The sequence below is a fragment of the Sinohyriopsis cumingii genome, chromosome 9 (assembly GCF_028554795.1).
Source record: "Sinohyriopsis cumingii isolate HCF-2022 chromosome 9, ASM2855479v2, whole genome shotgun sequence".
NCBI classification, from domain to species: domain Eukaryota; kingdom Metazoa; phylum Mollusca; class Bivalvia; order Unionida; family Unionidae; genus Sinohyriopsis; species Sinohyriopsis cumingii.
In genome coordinates, this window is record NC_142969.1 from 103,092,888 (window position 1) to 103,114,834 (window position 21,947).

At 33.8% G+C, this 21,947-nt stretch overlaps 1 long non-coding RNA gene across 2 annotated transcripts; it reads left to right on the forward strand.

Moving 5' to 3' along the window:
* The first annotated feature begins 1,380 nt into the window (after window positions 1-1,380).
* Window positions 1,381-16,030, forward strand: LOC149792368 (uncharacterized). Of its 2 annotated transcripts, none has more exons than XR_016423556.1 (3): window positions 1,381-1,527; window positions 8,392-8,551; window positions 13,681-16,030. It is a non-coding gene; the product is annotated as an uncharacterized LOC149792368 (long non-coding RNA). The 2 variants fall into 2 exon arrangements; XR_016423555.1 differs by having other exon boundaries at window positions 13,694-16,030.
* Window positions 16,031-21,947: the final 5,917 nt, after the last annotated feature.

Sequence of the window (21,947 nt, forward strand, 5' to 3'; positions counted from 1 at the left end):
GCATATTCTGCATTCCTTCATGACGTCGCTGACAACTTGACAGACAACCAGCTCCAGTTACTGACTGTCGGCACAGATGAGGAATTGGCATTCAAAACTGCTATAAAACGCTGTTTGCCTGGTAGCACACACGTTCTTTGTACTCGTCATCTAAAGCAAAGCGCAAACAGACAAATTGAAGATATAATTGGGTTTCCATTAAAAGATCGCCTGGAAGTTCTTGAGTTAGTGTTTGGCTCAAATGGTCTTGTACAAAAAACGGACGTTGACACCCACCAAAAAAGACTAAACCAATTACGTTCCGTCATCGATGACAAAGACTCGCATTCCTGCGAAAGAAAGTTCCGCACCTACTTTGATACAAGATTGCATCCAATGCTTAAAGAACACGTCATAGATCCGGTCAACAACGGAAAAATTACAAGCACATGGACAAACAACAACTCCGAGAGTGCAAATCACATCCTAAAATCGGCCACAAAATGGAAGCTAGCTGAATTGCCAAAGTTTGTCAAGCTGCTTCATCAATTAGTGATGAGTGAGCAGGAAGAGAGATGTTTTTCCCTGAGAAACATGGGTAATTATCGCCTCAGTGAAAGATATTTACACCACCTTGTCGACATTGATCACTGGGCCAGAAAGACGGAAGAACAACGGGATAAAAGGAAGAAAAAAAATTCTCACTGACTGCGGTAAAGACCATCCAAATACGATGTTCTCAAAAGATGGCAGAAGAACTGCAACCAGAACTCCATCTGCAGGTCGGAAGCCGAGCCAAATTCGAAGAAAGCGGGAAGAAAGGTCTAGAACACCACCAAATAAGCCAAGTGCGAAACGCAAACTGTAAAGTGCAGTCTGTTGTAAAGCAGTTTAGAAATATATATTTGCACTGATGCAAATGAAGATAACGAAAATCGTTGCTATTATTTACTTGTTTTAATTAAAAAATGTCGAGAAAATGACTTTGTTGTAACTCTGAGCGACGGAAATTTGGATTTCGGTTACGATATTAACCTTTCGATGCAGTTGTGGAAAGAACATTTATTCTGAAACACTATCAAACAAAGGAAATCATTTGTAAACAGTTAATGTAATTTTAGATATAGTATAGCTTTTGGGAACAAAGAAACTTAATAAATTAAAAGCAACTTTCTCGTCCTAGCTTACAATAATTATTTTTTTTCTTCTTCATATTTTTGTAATTTTTCGTTCTTGTGACTTTTCTCAACTTTTCGTAACTTTTATCACTTTCGTAACTTTTCGCACTTTTCTCAACTTTTCGTAACTTTTCGCACTTTTCTCAACTTTTCCTAACTTTTCGCAACTTTTCGTAACTTTTCGCATTTTAGTCATACCCGTACCAGACCGCGACTAACGAATCACGTGACAAGATCACTTCCTTTAAAAACAAACGGCAATTTGTTTAGATGCATACAAAATTGATTGTTTTATCAGTATTGTAGTTGGCAGAGGGGGACTACTGTATAGACCAAAAATGGCAAGATTTTTGGAACTCCTCCACAAAAGGTAAAAAGCACCATGAAACCTAAAAAACCAAAAAGAGATTAGATCACAACACACCCAGAGTTACTTACGGATTCTAATAAATATAAACAATCAGCATATAAAAATATAAATAAATTCATAGACTCAGCAGGACTTAGGAACAAAATATAATTACTATCCACACAAAACCAAAAGACCCAGTAACTAGCTAAATCAATTTAGAAGCCCCACATAAAAACCCATAACATATCATTCAGTTTTATAAAAATATTAATAAATAATTCACTTACGAAGCACCTATCAAAAACTAAGGTAACCGCAAAATCGGATGTCCTAGATGGCCTTAACAAACCGAGTAATCAGCTAGGACTCCAGTCCTAGATGTCTTTAACGAACCGTGTAATCGGCTAGGACTCCGGTCTCATGCTATAAAAAGTATAAATAACATTCAATCTCTAAAAACCTTAATAAATAAATAACTTAAAGAGGCATTAACTAAAAACTAATAAATAACATAACGTAGGAAGCACACCCTAAACACCTCAACTAGTAATACCATAATAACCTTGAAAATCTCTCTTCATACATGATTTCTACTAACAACCTCTATAAACAGCATAGAAACCCCACCTTTTTTTAAGAACATTTTGAAGAAAAAAAAAAAACAAAAAGCAAGAAACACCAGGCAAATGCAACAAGAAACCAGCGATGTGAAGCAACCAGAACCGTTCCTGAGCTCTCCTTCCCACTAATGACAGCCAACCATTCAGATGTAAGGGACCATTATGGACCCACAGATTGAGGCCAAACTATCAGGGTTCCTTGAACCCATAAAAACATGGGGGAGGTGGCACCATTCCCTTCCCCAGGAACAACTAGCAGGCTGCGGTGCAGTCAGAAAAACGTGACACATGCACAATTGTGCAAACGCCACTATAATTAAACTCAACAACAACAAAAGCAGATAAAGATGGAGGGTTAGGGACTGATAAGTCAAGATGGCATATAATGCAGAGGTGGTCTGATGCAAGTTCATGGGATACCAGGGAGGACCGTAGAATGTTATCATCAGGTCTCTGAAGAATCTAGTCTAAAATATGACCATGTTTATGGGTGGGTTGGTTAACTGACTGTTTGAGGTTGAAAACATTAATGGAATCTAGGAGTTTTGATGTGTTTGGGTTTTCGGGACAGTCAGATTGAAAGTTGAAATCTCCAAGAATAATCAGGTTGCCACCTATCGAACTTACATACTCCAGGAGATTCGGAAACTGCTACAAAAAGAGAGATTCAGTCAGCTTGTTTTTTCTACTAGGAGGAGGGCGGTATAGGCAGAAAAATGGACTGACCTTTGCTCCAGTGTGAGTGTGGTTTGGACGAGTTCACACGATGTGTGGTCGAAATTGAAGGGTTATTACTATATAATATCACACAATATAGGTGGCGAGGTATAATAGCAACTCATTTCTGGCGATCAGCCTCGAGCGATCAGCCTTAGCTAGATTTGCCTCGCGAGTTCTCGTATTGGCTGAGGGACCAATCATTCTAGCTTAGTAATCTGCATAGATAAGAAGCTTCTTTTGAGATAACTAATATACATAATGCACCGGCGAATGTACTAAGGAAACGGAAGAATAATAAGAAGAAGAATGCATTTGTAACAATGAGTAAACAATTATTTGCAACTATCCAAACATGATACAACAAGAAACATATATTGAACTACCACTAAACATTACTTTTTTCTTGTAACCTTACATCAGTATCACTATGTATCATGATATCACTTTCTTTCTTTAAATTTAATTAGTAAACTAAAATAATTAAATGACATTAATAATTAATATGCTGACATATATCAAGAATGCTGACTTTAAATAAGCTATATTCAAAAATCAAATTTAAAATTATTTACAGTCAACTTGAAATTAAATATTTACATGCACAATTTTAATAATTTTAAATTGTAGACTGAAATAAAATAAGTTGACATACTGGTTTGCGATTTGTCTCACAAGATAACATTCAATGATAACAAAAGAGTAAGTATTAACACTGCGTTACTCATTAACGAGTCCTAAAACAATATTTATCATTTTGTGCATGATGAGGTTACTATAATTAAAAGGTTGCATGAAGAAACAACATGGGAATTTCATAAGGTGCAAACATGTAACATGTCTGATTAAGGTGAGTGAAGACATTTGTATAATCTTTATTATCACTTGTTTATAAATAAAATTATCATGCTTTAAACATGAAACAATTATTCCTCTTTTTAATCCACTTTAATTGAATTTGTTTGCTTTTGATGTCAGGACAAGTAGGATCAATTAGGAAATAAATAATTAAAATCACTTGTTATGAATAAATACCCTTAATATGTTTGTAGTATAAATTATATATTTTTTAATGAAATTATGTTGTTATTATTAATTAATTAATTAATTAATTAATTAAAACATATGAGATTAGGATTGGATTAATTAAATGCGGAATGAATTGCCCACTGAACTTAGACACAAAGACACAATGATCACATTCAAGAGTGCTCTCAGAACTCACTTATTTCGACTGCAAGAACAAACTTAAAGACCTAATAATGTTTCCTACTTTAAATATTCTCAGCATGTTTTTTTCATATTTTCTAATTTCATGGTGTTTGTTTTTGTGATCATATCATTATGTTTTTTATCTTATAGTTGTTGTCTAATGTTGTAAAGCGCTTAGAGCTTCTACAGATTAGGCACTAAACAAAGTCCTCATTATTATTATTATTATTATTACCGAATATAATCACTTGGGATAATGGAGAAATTCTGCCAGTCATTAAATATTCATTTATGCAAATATGCAAATGAATTTGGTTGAAACTTTTGTTTTCATTGGACATTGTGGTTTTGTAAAAATAACGTTGACCTTGAGACTTGTGCTTCTAGAAATTTAGTATTATGTTATCAGACCGGTAGTGTATACACTTTAACAGTTACTAATAATTCCATTGTAGGTTTCATTTCAGTGCTGGTTATTACATTTTATTTTGTTTACTGTTACAACTTTTTAAGTACTATTTGAAATTAGACCGCCATTGGTGGCGTTATCAATTTTCATGGATTGGTTGAATTGCAAGGTTATTTCGCTAGTAGTTTTATTATAATTATTATATATTATTATAACCGTATCTATGAATTCTTTGTATGTTTATATTTTTTAATAGACACCTTTTTAATTAAAATTGAAATTAAACGATACATCATTATACGCCTCATACCCATTTATTACCGTTATCAGTTTTCGTGGTTTAGTAATAAGATCTCATTATTTTATCTGCACTTCAGTACTCGTAATAGTATCTATACTAACACCGTTACTGAGATATAAGTTAAATTTTATATGGGTACTAGCAATTACATTTCTTTCCGATTAATCCACTGTAAGTTTATTACCGTTATTAGTTTTCGAGGACTGGTATTAAAAAAAAGTCATTGAAAAACCTGCTGGAGCTCATATCATTACTTACAATTTACCTGTCATACATGTGCTATATAGTAGTTATTATATAGTACATTAGTCCGAATTTCCTCTAACCATTGCCACCCCATTTTTGATATTTGGACAGTTATATTGGGGTGTAGGGTCCCTACACCCCAACATAAATATCCAAATATCAAAAATGGGGTGACAAGGGTCAGAGGAAATTCTGACTAATAGTACATGTATGACAGGTCAGTTGTAATCAGCGATACAAGCCCCTGTGGAAAAACCAATATGGTGTGGCCTAGCTTCCGATGATATTGGTTCTATGGTATCTCTATATTTGAACTTTTCGATAGGTTTTTATTTCATCTATTGCACCACATATCATGTGCTTATATATACTACATGACCATAGCCTAGGTTACTAGTTCTGCATCACCAGTTTATTTTGGGAAAATGTAAGGATTGCTGACAAGTACACTATTTTATAAATAAATCCATGAATATCATTGTTTCTAAATAATATCCTTAACTTATGTTTTTAGATAGAATCAAAATCTTCTTAAAATTGCTATCACTGTAACAAATTGTTTAACCAGTTTGTTGTCTGATAATGTCCAAAGATGTTATACAAGAGTTAGATCACTTGATTTGATGGTCAAGGACTAGGAGATCAAATCTTTTGTAGCATATAAGAGTCAAAATGTGAAGCATGTTAATGTCGTATTTTGGTGGCTTTCGCAGTTAACAGGTGTTGACTTGAAAGCTGCATTGTACAAGATTACTTTTCAAAGGAACACCGGTTGTTTTTCAGAAAGTCTTAGATTGATATGTACTTTCATGCTCATGTTGAATGTTCGTTCTCAGCAACAATCCCAGAGCAACTCCAGTCATCATGGGTGGTTATTTGCAAATGCATTTCTTTAATTCTTTCTTATAAGTTTATGTTGCTGTATGGCACAGGTGGCATAATGAGTGCCATATAATTAGCATCTATATATATGCGATATCTTAGTAACTCCCCTTTCATAACTAGGACTGTACATAACATCTGTTTATTGTTTGTTTCCCACAGTTATCTGATTTATAGTGGAGAATAAATTCATTTTAATACAAACAACAACAACCAGACTTAAATTATATCTTGAGGGTCATTGTTTTTATTAACTTATTTGCTGATTGCAGACTTCATGACCTGAAATATCATAGCACTCATGATAGTAGTGAACAGAAAATCAAAACAAAATGAAAGAAATAATTCAAATTTTGAATCATTTTAAATTAAAAACAACTGACTGATTCTCATAAATTCTGTGACATAACTACACAAGTTTTAAGACCCTTTTTGGTCAGCTTAAATGGTAAATAATAAAAAATATACATTATACATCTACATCACTCAACTGTGTGTTACAGTAGTAGTTGTAAAAACTTTGCAAGGTCTATATACTGGTCCAAATCTGCCCATATCCTATATGTAACAAAATCCATCAAAAAATCTCCTAAAACAAACATTTTACAACCTTGATGGTAATCATATTGATATTTTACAGTCAGCTGATCATTCTCATCAGAAGTCTGTTCAGCGGATGCATTAAGTTGAATGATAACTTTATCAGTGCTCATCCATATCTGGTGACAGTATCAATCAAAACTGTTCGAGTTTTACGAATAACAAGTTCATATAAATGTACATTTGCCTGTATATTATAGTATGTGTTTTAGATTTTTAACATAGCTTTAACAATTTTTAAGTCATATCGCAAAGATGTCTGCAGTGGCAGTTTATAGTGATGCCTAGCACTGGTGCATCATTCCCCAGACATGTAGCATCATCTCCCACCAAGTCACATTATCCTGACACCAGGCTGACCAGTCCTAACACTAACCTCTTGATGTTGAGCACCAGGCGAGGCTGCTGTTAGTACCATTTTTTGAAGTCTTTGGTATGACTCAGTCGGGGTTTGAACCCACGACCTTCCACATCCGAGGAGGATGCTCTAATCACTAGGTCGCTAGAGCGGTCACCTGTATAATATATAATAATGTATGTACTGGTAAATCTTGTGATAATGACATGATTAGTCGCTTTATTTTTTCTATGACACTAATAGGTTGTGCATAAAGTATGTATTCACTGAGTGGAGGTTGGGGGTGTTGAAAAAATTCAAAAAGCATTAGCCTGTGTATGTGGCAGTGTGACTGCTAAGTATGTTCTGCAGCAGTAGGGGTCAATATTCCTTGATAATTGTGATGTTTATGAAGAGTAGTCAAGTCAGAAACATAACTAGCAGATGAGTTAGATGCAAAGTGGCTGGTATGCCATGTCAGGCAGAGCCAATATCTGCTTAAAATTATGAAGTGTGATATGTTGTAGTTTTATTGCCCATGGTGCACTTTGTGGAAGATGTATTTTCCTCTTCATTTTCTGACATGACCAGTTATTTTATCTCATGATTCTGACAGATTATGCATTCCAGACCCTGGTGCCTCATGTGAATTTGTGAAGCCATACCTTGCCAGACTGGGACAGTATTGTATTTGGATAGACACATGGATTGCCTTTTTGACACCTATTGTCCTTTACCTTTATAAGAGTGAGATTCAGAAGCATGTCTTAAATTTATTACTCATCCTAGGTCAACATGAAATGTCACATGATCACACACACCTTACAAAAATTGTCACCCGAGAAAAGAACTGTTATTTTTCCCGATTTGGATGATATTGAAGCTGATGATAAAAATTTGAGGTCCAGTCATTCCAAATGATGACAAGGTTGATAATATTCCAATTTTCCACTGTTGATATCAAAATTTTAGTCACTGGCTGATACTTGACTATTGAAGTTAAGGTCTACTAAATATTAGCTGCTGTCACTTATTTAAAACTATTATTAGAGATATATATTTACATTTTCCTTAGAAAAGCATTGGTTATAATTTATGTAAAATTCAAGCTATGTATCACTATTATAGTTGATGTTAATACTTTCCTACTTTCATTTTCAAAGTTTGTTTTACATGCTATTAATTTAAACCTCCACTTATTTTTAATGACTGTACTAATAACTTCATCTTTTATAATTCAGTTGTCCCAGCTATTCTTGGAAAGGGGGTGGTGACTCAGCAGTGTACATACACAAGGGTGGGATACAAAAATGTATGCTTTGCAATGAGTAATGGGAAAGGGGGTAAAAAATCACCAATTGTTTGCATATGTGCTTTATGGACAACCCCTAACATCATTATCAGAATATTATTATTGCCAGTGTAACTGTTCTTGGGTAAAGTTATTGGATCGATTAAATGTTTTAACAGCTGACCATAATGTCATTATAGTTCATTTGTGCATGAAATATCATTCTACATAACTATGTTCTCTTCTTTTTGTTAACTTTGTTTGCAGATTAGTGTAGATTTCTTCTGATTTTGGTAATTATATGGACTTTTACAAATGAGCCTTGTTACCTGATAGTCAAAAAGATGTTAACATGACCATTCCTCAGATAAAGGTGTGTAGATGAGTCAGCGGCTAAGGACAAGCTGAAAAATGTGATACCGCAAAGGTATATTTTCCATTTGATATATCATAGATGATTCATATCAGCATCCATACTAGAAGTATGGGTGTGACTGACTATCCCATATTCTGCATTAGACAGAAAAAGTGATCTAATATTGTCTGCCACATCTCATAACATATATGCTATACATTAATGTGTATAAGGGGAAACATTTATTTTGTAATAGAGTGGGAACATTTTAATTTGTCATAAACAATGGTACATTTTCCTTTCCTTAAGCTATGGATCGGCATTTTGAATTGTGTATTATTTTTAACACTAACATGAAAAATTTGCAATATTTTTGTGATTACTCCAATACACTAAATCGTTTAACCTTCTATGAGCAACAATTATTAATTTTTCCTACAAGCACTAAAGGCATCACATGCTGCATTTCTGGATTAAACACATTAATTCCATTATGTCTTAGATATTTCACTTTGAATTGTTTGCATGTTAATATAAGTTATTGCACACATATTGTATTATTATGTGCAGTATTAATTTTAATCTTCATTGGTGGGGAGTATTCGTAGTGATGATTTAGTATCATTTAATATTGAGCTTTACATGCTGGGTATGCAGATGAGTTTGAATGTTTATAAACCGCTGTTGCTTTTAATTACTTCTGTTCTAGTATGTTGATAGCCTCTGTATCACAAGTAGAGCAAATCTTTACCTAAAGTTCGGAGTGAAAGCAATTTTTCTTTGTAGGTAATAAGTACAGAGAGAGAGAGAGAGAGTTAGTTCGCAGGCACTTTACTGAGAAAAAAACTTAGTATGATGTATCCCAAAAGATTACAGTCTACCAAAGAATCTTACAGTTGCCAGTCACAAAAATATATAGTTTGTTAATTCTACCAGAGACAAAGAACTCTTTCGTCCTGTGTCCAAAAAGCTTAGAAATAGACAGTATTGTAATAAGTCCCAAATGAAATCAAAGCACAAAGTACTGTGATAAAACTTCATGTAGCAACACAGTTTTGATTCAGAAAGATGATTTGTCACTGACTGTGCACAGCTTCTAACTTACAGACAACTGTACCAAAGTGACACTGTTACAGAGAGTAACTAAAATACCTTCCAATCAATAAACAAACAATATGAGTACACTATTGGGCCAGCAGGAGGGGGGTATTTGTTAAGAAAGGTAGGGACTAAATTCTGAGTACTAACTTAATGTTAACTCAGATGTAAATATTAATCACCTTGATTTTCTGATAGTTACAAATAGACTTGGTACCTCTTTATGCAATTAAATGTGACCTCTGCTTTATGTTGGTGAAATAAATTATGTAAGATGGGTATGTTTTGATTCCTTTTTGTTTCCACCAATGGTATGCAAGGTGTTCAGACATCTAATGCAAAATGTTTCTTTTTCTTTCATTTGTTCAGTGATCCAATAAAGGCATTGGGCAATTTCGGAAGGATTACATTATCAAAGGTTAAGTGAAATTTTGCGTTACCAGATTACATTCATTTTTTTTGGTAAGTTAATAAGAGTGACGAATGTTGATTTGGATGTTGAGATTTTTGTTTCTTGAACACACTGGATACTGCACTTTTTCTGCAATCATTCAGGTTCATTTGTATGGATAACACTCCAATTTCATGTATTTGAATGCAGTTAAAGCAAGTTTTGGTCTGAATTTATATTATGCAAGTTAGAGGCATCATTTGTCTCAATAGCAATGTAAGGAGCATTGTTGAGAGCACTTAGATTTTAGTTTACTTTTATAACATCAATTTTTATAGTTTAAACTGCTGAAAAAAATTAGTTCAGTTTATCAGTGTTCAATGATGCTTCATTACAAGGTATACATTTATGGGATACTTTTTGTCTTAGTATTATATAATCGAATAATTAAACTAACGTTTGAAAAATCTACTACATTTCACAGCATTTTAGAGAGAAAATTGGGGTGGTTCTAATAAATGGATGATCTATTTTGAATACATACATTATTATTATTGCAGAGGCTTCATTGTTTATCAGTATTGCTATAAATTAGTGCTACTTGACTTTTAATAATAATTGTATATATTGGACCCAATAAAATAATTATTTTTTCCTGTACTAGAACTTATGGTGAAACTTTTTTACACCTAGGTCATATGTTCCAAGACTTAAAAATTGAAATAAATTTGTGTTTAATTTGTACCCCCATGTTGCATTAAAATTGATAAACAAAATGCTTATTTGATAATAAAATGAAAGAAGTTAACATTGTATTGTTATCACTTATTCCTTTCTTTTTTCCATCATGAGCATTAATGAAAATGTATCAACAAAGTCCATATATGTATCGTAGACATCTATACTGTAGCATGTTTCACTTGCATCAGATTACACAATGTTTATTGACATGAACATAGAGAAACAAATCATGTTTGGTTGTACTCAGAGGTTTGAATGTGTTATCTGATTGAAAACTGGATCCAACAAAATCACAAACGAGAGTGAAAAAGTGAAATAATTGCTTAAAGGTATGTGTCATTCACACATGACGCAGTGTTATGTGCAAAATAACCAAGATTGTATTATATCCAGTTCAATTATATGACAGTATCTTGCAAATAAAATCATTATTTGTCATTTTGCCAACAGGATATTGAAGACAAGGATTATTTTTTATTACAAAGCAAGCTGACCTTGGAAACCGACTTTGGATACTTTTAAGCCGATTATATTTTAAAGGATATCAATAAAAAGGTTATTTTTTTCAAAGCAAGCCGACTTTGGATTATTTTAGGTGTGCTGATTTTATATATATATAAAAAATCTTTTAAATTGATTCATTCCTTCATAGAAATTCAGAAAAAAGAAATTCATTTTCTGTTTGCTAAATAAAATCATTCTTACTTCGTTCACATTATTTTCACCCATCCATTCCTCTTTTCTGGGAAATAGATATAAAATCTATGTTATGGTTTTAACAGTGACAAGTAAATCCCAGTCCAGGGGTTACATTATTTGTCTCCCCACAAGGCTTGCCGAGTGGGGAGACATAATGTAACCCTGCAACTGGGATTTTCCTTATATATATATATACACACACACACACATTCAGCGCACATAGGGAAACTACTTTGCTTCCATTTGACCAGTATTCACAGGAATTTTAGAAATAAAATGAAAAAATGAAACATTTTTTAAAGTGACATAATATAGTACTTCGTGCATGGACATCGATGATCCAGGATCACTTAGATGATTTGGAGAAAATAAAATCATTTGATGAATTTGTGAAGGCCAGAAGAGAAGATGATTTTGCAGACAATATGATCATTAACATGGATAAAATTCCAGTGTGCTTTGATCTCATTCCTTGATGGATGTCAATAAAATGGTGGTTGAAAGTGTGAGAATTAGCATGACTGGTGCAGGTCATAAATAAAATGAGTTTAGTCCATGCAGTTTCTGCTTAAGGAGATGTGTTGCCTCCAACAATACATTTTCACTGTATGACAAAGCTAAACAGATATTCATGCACTGAAAGAATGAATCATATATGTGCAGGATAAGGGTTGGGTTAATGAGATGATGCTGCAATGGATTTTTAAAAAAGTACACAGTTTTATATTTTTTAAAATAAAAATTTAAGTTGGAGTGCATTTTCTGACATGTAATTTTCAAATGATTTAAAATGTGCTCACAACTTAAGACTGGAGAAGAAACTGTGTCCCAGAACATACAGTGCACAAAAATATACATTCAGAATTGAGTTATGTTGTCTCAACATAAACGGTATATATAACTTTTTATGAATAACAAACTTTTGATTGAGTTGCATAGCTAAATGTAAGTGAAATTGCCATAATGCTTCCATGCTCTTACATACAAATATCAATACTATTGTCAATGTATGAATTGTTTGCTAGTCATTTAAAGAGTGTTATATTTATTTCATGATCTTTATATTGTTGTTTGGCAGCATAAAATTGATTTTTCAACACACTTTGATGCAGTTCTCTAAGCTCTATAACTGTTAAAAATTTCACCAAAATGTTTCCAAAAGTGAAGAAAAAAAGTTGCTGCAATTATACTGCAGAAAAAATGTTTTTCCTTTTCTTGATGAAATCCACACTAAAATCTATTAACATATAAATTCCTAATAGTAACTTTTCATCTGAAATGTTAATTGTCATAACTTTTTCCATTTATTATATTTTTAAAAAGAAAACCGTTATGGAATGATTTGAAAAAAATCTTTTAAATTGATTCATTCCTTCATAGAAATTCAGAAAAAAGAAATTCATTTTCTGTTTGCTAAATAAAATCATTCTTACTTTGTTCACATTATTTTCACCCATCCATTCCTCTTTTCTGGGAAATAGATATAAAATCTATGTTATGGTTTTAACAGTGACAAGTAAATCCCAGTCCAGGGGTTACATTATTTGTCTCCCCACAAGGCTTGCCGAGTGGGGAGACATAATATAACCCCGCAACTGGGATTTCCTTGTCTCGGTCCAAACCCCAATGTAGATTATTTTTCTCACCCAATATTTTCCTCTAAGAAGAACTCTTCATTAGTGTAATATAGTTCATGTGCAAATGTTTACATGTGGCTCATTAATACAAATATGTTAATGAGGGGTTTGGTGTGACCATTGCATCCAAAGTACAGTTTATGCAGATGTTATGTGAAATTGACAATAAATAATTAATATTTATTACAAGAAACTTTCATTTTCATCAGTTTCAATTTTAAAAAGTTATATTGTAAATAATGAAACGATACTGGCTACTCAGCTCTACACTAGTTATACTTAGTACAAGCTGAATCAAAGAGTAACATGTTGCTTTAGATTATTCATGGGTAATTAGAGATCTGTATCACTATCGTATATAACTCTCCTTTGGAGGAGGTGAAACTGTTTGTGACGTGTTGTTCTTAGTATTGATTGTAAAATTACCCCAGCTGAAACTGTTTGACATGTGTTGTTCTTAGTATTGATTGTAAAATTACCCCATGTATAAAAGACCCTCCAAAACTTTCAAGTTCACAGATTCTTTGAAAATTTATTCTTGTCTTGGAAATATGGCAAGTGGTACAGTAAATTTGCTTATGGATTAATGATTTCGTCTGGATGGTAAGTGCATTATTTGTCATTAAATTTTGTAGGTTTATCTTTCAGATCCAGTGCTGAATGTCATTCTCATGATTGAGAGGAACAAAGTTATGCTCCACTGAAATCCATGTACCTGCTACAGATTGCAGATTTACACAGAGAATGTGACCTCTACTTTGTCTGTCAGAGCACAAGCAGAATTTTAAAGTCTTCAACAGCACAGATTTCCAAGAATCACCAATTATTAGTGCTAAACATGTTATTTGTATTGCTAATTCAATATACAGTAAGACTGAAAGGGATGTACATTTCTGACCACTTTCTGTTGTTCCCATGATTTCACTCTTCACAAAGCAGTACTGGTTTACTCATGTTATAATGTTGCTCTTTTGCAAGAGCAATTAATAGAGCTCCATTTTTCATTATTGTTTATCTTTCTTGTTTAGCAAAGGCATCTGCTCCAACTGTATTTTACATGATTGTGTTATTGAATAATGGTTAAGATGTTACTCATTATTTCAGTTTGGTAAAGAAAGTCAAGGAAATATAAAAACATATTACAGATTGCTTTTGATTGCTGATTAAACTTAAATGATGGCAGCCAGAGTAACAACTATTCCATTAAAACATACATGGGACCCAGAAAGGCACTTTCAAAGTGGGATACTCACCCACTGATGCAGTTTAGAATTTTCTTATCATTTTAATATGATATCTGTGAAATTAGTGTACATATATTTTGTTTTAAACTACCTTCCCTGGGTACTATGTATGTTTAAATGGAACAGCCCTAAAAGCAAAGCTTACAAATATGGAACATATAGTGAATAAGCTAAATTTTAAATAATCTGGGGGGAGCTCCATTATTTAAATAATTAGATTATTATATGTGCATGCTTTATATCTTGTACTTGTGTCAGTAATTGGCTTAAAGCACTAAATATGTATATATGTTCATAAATATATGAAACATGAACAGGCATCAAACCATGGGCAATAATTGTTGTCCAGAGAGTATTCACGTAAAATATTTTGGTGGCTATCTGGGTAGAAAGTAGTTGCCTATGGGCACGAAACGGTGGGTAGTGGATGTGTTCCTGCTGTCAAGTAACAAAGTGAACAATATGTACATGCATGATAGAATGTTGCCTTTGCAACAGTAAACCACTTTTGGATACCATAAATTTCATTTATTGATTTTATTAAAAAAATGACATCCAAATGACACACATTTCATGGTGAAAGTTTAGTCTGATGAATTTCCCAGAAAAATTGTTCTTTTGGTCACAAAAATCAGTTGTGTATAAAACATGTACACTGTTGTTTCATAATTTACTTACCTGGTTTAACATGTTTTGAAATGTATGTATTTTCTGTATTCAGTCCAAACAGTTTCATTGAGATTTTCTAATCATGACTGCAGGCCATTTGCAATCGCATATTGTACAGTTCTTTAATGTAAGAGTACAGTATACGTGTTAAGTGTTTCGACTGAACTTTTTAAATAATGGTACAATGTACCTCTGCAAACAAAAAACGTGTGCAGATTAAAATTATTGAGGTACATTCATTGTTAAGTGTAAATTTTCTTTTCAGTAAGTATACAGTATTTAGCTTTTAATTGCTTTATAGACTTTAAATCTCTGCACAGTGATGCAGTCAAAGTTACTTTGAGTGCTTGCAAATGAATAATTGAGGAACTAGGCATACAATATTTATACCCAATAAATGCAGAAGCTGTACTCCAATTTTATGATTAGAAATATTTAAATTGGCTTTTTGTCATAGCCACCATTATATGGCTTCCCTGGACATTATGAAAGGCTTTCTCCCAGCCTACAAATGCATACCATATCTGTCCTTTAGGTCTACAACAGTGATCTGTATGAATGGCAAGTTGTACTGTGTTCTTCATAATTTCCTACCATTTCATTCAGTATATGCTTTAATAATGTTTTCAAGTAGATAAGATGCTGTACATAAAAGAAGTCTTAATTTTCAAAAACTTTTTACCAGTCTTCCACCTCCATTGACCCTCATTGTGTCCGAAATCTTATTCAGTAATTTACACACCTGGACAGCCTCTGAGTTATATATATGAGTTATATCGTGATTTGTAAACACCATTAATTTCATTGTAACTATAATTAAAATTTATATGCTAAGAAGTTGCATTTTTGGTGCTTGAGCTTTTGCATTTAAATAAAGACTTGTTTCACATGTTAAGAGGTCTTGTAATAAGTATTAAGGAAAGAAATAAAAAAATAGCAAATAGTAATGTCTGTCTTAGTTATATTTGAAATCTTTTTACTTGCACGATTTCAAATTCATTTTGTATTCAGATGTTGTGGTCTTTAATGTTTCTGTGGGAAATAAAAAAAATTAATAAAACATTTAACATCATACGATATTTCTTTATTACTTGCTTGTTCATATGACCATACTTATAGGCCACACATTGTCATAATTCTAAGCATCCACAGTATGTTTCTTCAGATAGGGCAATAATTGAATCAAAAGAAATTATTTTCTTTGAATTATCTGTTTCCATTCTAGATTGTATATCTACTATCTTCTCACAATTACCTTCTCACAATTATCAAATGTATTTTAATCATCAAAACTAAAATAAGTATTAGTCACTATAGTGCACAGGCCAAGAAATAAAATTACTAATGGGAAATAATAATTAAGGCAAAATAATTTACTTTCGTTAAATTATTTTCCATTTCAGGAGATGTGTGTATGTATGTGTTGGTGTGTGTGTGTATATTACAAGACTACTATTTTCTCAGACTACTCTGGTGGTCTGGTTGCCCAGTGTCAGGATAATGTGACTGTGATGTCCCAGTGCTTGACACCACTATAAACAGGCCCCTGGTGGCTGATTGCGTGAAGACATCACCATACAAGCTCTGGGTTTATACACTCTCATTAATATTACCAACACGTAAAGCCCATAAAGCTACAGAAACCCGGATAACTCGGTAATTATATTCCATCAGTATTCAATTCCTACATTTGTATCATAGGAATTATGGTAAATAAAGGGTTCTGAATTATTGAAGTGAGATCCTCATCTGATTTCTTGACCTTCTCGCATATCATTCTACCATTATTGTTTCTATTCCCCACCGCACCCTAACATGCACTTCATAGAAAGTCTTTTGACAAAATAATTTCTTGCATTATGTTGGATGGGTAGTCGGCATGCATGACTATAAACAAAATTCCCATGCTAAATTCAATGACAATAACTGCATTTGTTTTTTTCCTCTCCAGTTCAGAAGTTACAAATGTAGAAATGGCTAAAAGAACAGCACACTCCTTTCCCAACCACAACCCCCAAGTTGAAACTTCAAAACCTTAACTGTCTAATTCTCCCAAGTGCAGGTCCTGTTTTGAGGAAAATACGTTGTCTATTTCAGCAGCTTCATACAATGTATATATGCTGTCTTACTTTCATGGTGAGAACAGGAGAATGACTCAAACATGAAGGCAATTAACATGCTTACTGACTTAAGATTGAGAAAATATTATTTGTTGACTAAGTGAATGACATTAATATCAGTCAAACAGAACAAATAATTGTGGTTATTTGTTAACTGAAAGAGGCTTGACGATTTATTCAACAAACTAAATGTTTCATAGAACTAATGCCATGTTTTTGTGTAACACTCGTTTGGTTTTACTATATATATATATATATATATATATATATATATATATATATATATATATATATATATATATATATATATATCCTGAATTTTAAGTTCAACTCCATGTGTGTTTTGATGTAACACATCTAATGGAAAAAATTTGCCATAAACGCGTAAACGTCCACATGATTCAGGGACGACAGATTCTTTAATATTTCTTACAGCATCTGCATAAAACATTAATATTTAACTGGGACACATCCGGCCAAAGTTCAGTCCCATCCGTGTTTGCATTGACTTAAAGAAGAAGGCTTACATCTTTCCATCAAAACACGTAATACACTAAATGGTGAGCTACTATTGTACTAATAATGACATTAGTGATTAAGCAGAGAAGAGGTTTTGAAAGGATACATAAATCATCTTCCAATTATAAAAATCTCTTTTAATCTAAATAGACTTTTAACATAAACAAGATGACAATTAGTTCCATTAAGATCTTGTTAAATAGGCACAAAAAATTACATTATACACAAAATAAGATAACAGTGCAACATGTAAAAGACACGTACAATGCAAAGCAGAAAGGTAAGTATTATACACAAGTACCAAGTATTAGTATAGTTCGGATAAATGTATCAATGGAAAATACCACATACTGAGACAAAAATGCTTTAGAAAAGAATACAGGTGAAAAATAGCTCAAGTTGTTTCACTGCAGAAAAGGTGAGCTTTCATGAATCGTGTTGAAGTTACATTATGATTAAGCTGAAGAGGCAGACTATTCCAGAAAGTTGGGCCCTGGTAATCAAAAGGATGCTTTCCAATGTATTTTAATCTAACATTGGGAATAATGATGATATGAATACAGGAGATGAGTGCAATTGTCTGGAAAGTGTGTATACACAATGAACTCAACAATGTACTTAGGGTTTGACATATTAAAATGTTGTAACAAAGAAGTCACTTTTTATTTAATCCTTGATATAACCTGAAGCCTGTCAAGAATGCTACACATAGAAAGTAAGTACTCACTGATATGAATTCATTGACAAAATAAGGAGCATTTTGCACCTTTTCCATATTTATTTTTTACTATGTACTGGGGTAAAAGCAGAGAGACTGGAATCGAAATAATCGAGTATAGAATTTATAATGTAAAGATGCATCTTGAGACGAATCCAATGATACCTCGTTGATAAAAATCAGTTGAGGCATTTGTGAGAAAATTGTGTTCTTGTGACAGGGTTAGGGTTACGGTTTTCCAAACAGATAGTGCCATTTTGGATACCGTATTCACTGAAATACTTGTCTCATGGAGTCCGATAGAAAGGTATTTCGTTCATGAAAATCGGTCGAGTGGTTTATGAGAAATTGAATTCTTGTGATTTCCCATATATTTATATAGGTTATTGTTAGGGTTACGGTTTTCTGGTATAACGTACGAATGGACCCGGCAATTCTGATGCGCTTTTTGCTGCAGTACATGTGTCATAGAGCCCAAAAGATAGGTATTTATTTCATGAAAATCGGTCATGTGCTTTGGGAGAAAACTGTTTTCTTGTGATTTCCCTTATGTTTATCATAGGTTAGGGTTAGTGTTGCAGTTTTATGGTAATACGTAAGAATGGACCCGGCGATTTGTATGGTCTTTTCACTGCAATACGTGTCTTATGGAGCCAGATAGATAGGTATTTGGTTCAAGAAAATCGGTCGAGAGATTTTGGAGCAATTTTTTTTCTTTTTCTTTCCATGTTGTGTTAGGAATTAGGGTTACCCATGAAGTAACTATTTTCTCAAGATCTTGGGAATTTTTCATGCGGTGTGGTTTGCTTGATCTGCCTTGGGTAAAGCTAAATAAGATAGTGCGGATGTCTTTCTGCGACCTGCAGCACCCATTATAATGCGAAATGAGTGTTTGGTATTATAGTGAGCAGACGGATCATCGGAGTCTTATTATACCTGTATCCAAATACGGATCTTAAGGAGATAAATCTATTGATACTTTGTTGAGATAGAGAGCTTGATTTTTTTTCCCTAAGTTAAACCCTTTTTTAATAAACTTTTGACTGTGTCGTTTTTAGATGAATTTCGTCTTTTTCGGTGAATATCTTGGTAACCTCTTTGAATTGCTTGCTGACATTGGCCCTACCAAATGAGCCCGGTAAAGACGCATGCTGAGACACCTAGCCTATGAAGGTAGCTTCAGGGCTTATGGAGTTACTTGGATTCAAGTGACAAACAGACCCTGTACGACATAAATTTGAATAAAGCCCGTCTTCCAAACTAGCACCGTAAGACAGTCTGCTTGACGTAAATTGGCCAAGTTGCCACATCACTATTTTCTGATTATCTTGATCCGCCTTGGAATTTTGACATGCGGTTTGCTTTGCTAGATCGGCCTTGGTGAGACAAACATAAGGATGGTTCGTCCGCCTGTCTGCGACCTACAATGCCCCCATAATAAAAAATGAGTGACGGATCGTCGGAATTCTATGATACTTATGTCCAAAGATGCGTCTTCATGAGAATAACCCAACAATACCTCTTTGGCGAGAACCGGTCAATGCATTCGTTAGAAAATCGGATTCTTGTGACTTAGGGTTAGGGTTTAGGGTTAGGGTTATGTGCTTCTGGTAATAACGCAAGCACAGACAATACGATTTGAATGCGCTTTTTACAGCAATACATGTCTCGTGGAGCCCGAAAGATCAGTACTTGGTTCATAAAAATTGTTTTTAGTAGTTTGGGAGAAATTCAGATTCCTGTGATTTCCCACAGATGTAGCATAGGTTAGGGTTAGGGTTACATTTTTCAGTTAATAGCCTACGAACGGATGGGACGATCTGGATGCAGTTTTCACTACGATATATGTCTCATGGAGCCTGATGGATAGGTAGTTACTTCATAAAAATCAGTCCTGAGGTTGGATAGGAAAATGGATTTTGTCATTTAGAGTTAGGGTTATATATGAAGTAACATCAATATTTTGGTAACTCATGAGATTTTGTCATGTGGTTTGCTTTGCTAGATCAGCATTGGCGAGGCCTAATTAAAAATGGTTCGTCTGTATGTCTGTTCAGCTTCCCCTATAATGTGAAATGAGTGTTTGGTGCTGTATCGGGCAGACGGATCATCGGAGTTCTACGATACATATGCCCCTTTTGTCATAAGAGGTTTCCTATGCTGGATAAAGGTAAATCTGTAATCATAGTTAATCATATGGAACTAAGTTTTATCCCTGGTATCGACGACACGTCAAGTACTAGTTCACACCGGTTACACGTATGCAATGTTTTTGTTTGATAAAATTTCAATTAATCCGCAGTTGATAATTCCTATTGAAAAATATGTAACATACAGTTACTGACCATTTAATGTTGTCTTCTGCTAACATCTTCAACACTCCCAGGACTCAGGAATACGATGTTGTCAAGAAAATTATTTTATCAGTTACTTTCATATATATATATATATATATATATATATATATATATATATATATATATATATATATATATATATATATATATATAGTGATTGGACATATGTGTATATATTTATGCGGGTTTGTAAGGAAATTAAATTTTAAAATACATTATTGATCGGATGTTTGTTGTATCGATATTTCGATATTAGTTACGAACAAATATCATTATTTTATTGAATAAATGCAAATAATTACTTATTGGAGAATTTGTAAATGATTAGTGTACAGGGGCTTAGACCTTGAGATTACCCGTCTGTTGAATTAAAAACTGATTTTTTTGGCCATGCGGCTAGAAAAGTTACCGGGTTTATATGACTGGGGGGGGGGTGCGCAGTCGCCAATGCAGGGTACGAATACAGGTTGGATGATAGTCATTTTCTGAACGTATGTGCTTGCATTGTTTGTCTACGCACCTTATCACTTGGAAGGCGTGAACTGGTATTTACCTAGGTGCAACGCAATTAGTGAAGAATTTGTGTCAACTTTGTTTTTCTGGGTCATACGGATAAAGAAAAAACCAAAACCAATGTGCACATACACTATAACTAACAGGACACAGCATGCAGTAGACAGAAGCTCAAAATGTAGATAACAGAAGAGCAGAGCGAGACAGTGTGAGATACAGAGCGAGCAAGAGACAATGTGTGTGTGAGAGAGAGACAGCACGAGAGAGTGAGAGACAGAGCGAAAGAAAGCTTGAGACAGAGCAAGAGAGCGAGTGAAAGACAGCGAGTGTGAGACAGGTGCAGAGAACGAGCGAGTGAGATGCAGAGCACGAGAGACAGAAAGCAAGAGTGTGAAAGCGAGCGAGACAGAACGAGAGAAAGGCAGAGAAAACATGAGACAAAGTGATACAGGGAGAAGATGGACAGAAAGAGCAAGTGGGACAGAGCAAGAGGGAGAGAGGGATTGAACAAGAGCGACAGAGCACGATATAATGAGCAAAATAGACATATATAGAGAGAGCACGAGACATAAATATGGAGACAGAGTGAGAAAAAGACATATATAATCTATTTTGGGGTTTGGACCGAGACAAGGAAATCCCAGTCAAGGGGTTATATTATTTGTCTTCCCCTTGATTGGGATGTCCTTGTCTCAGTCCATAACCCAATGTAGATTCTTTTACTCACCCAATAATTTCCTTTAAAGTAAAAAATAACTGCTC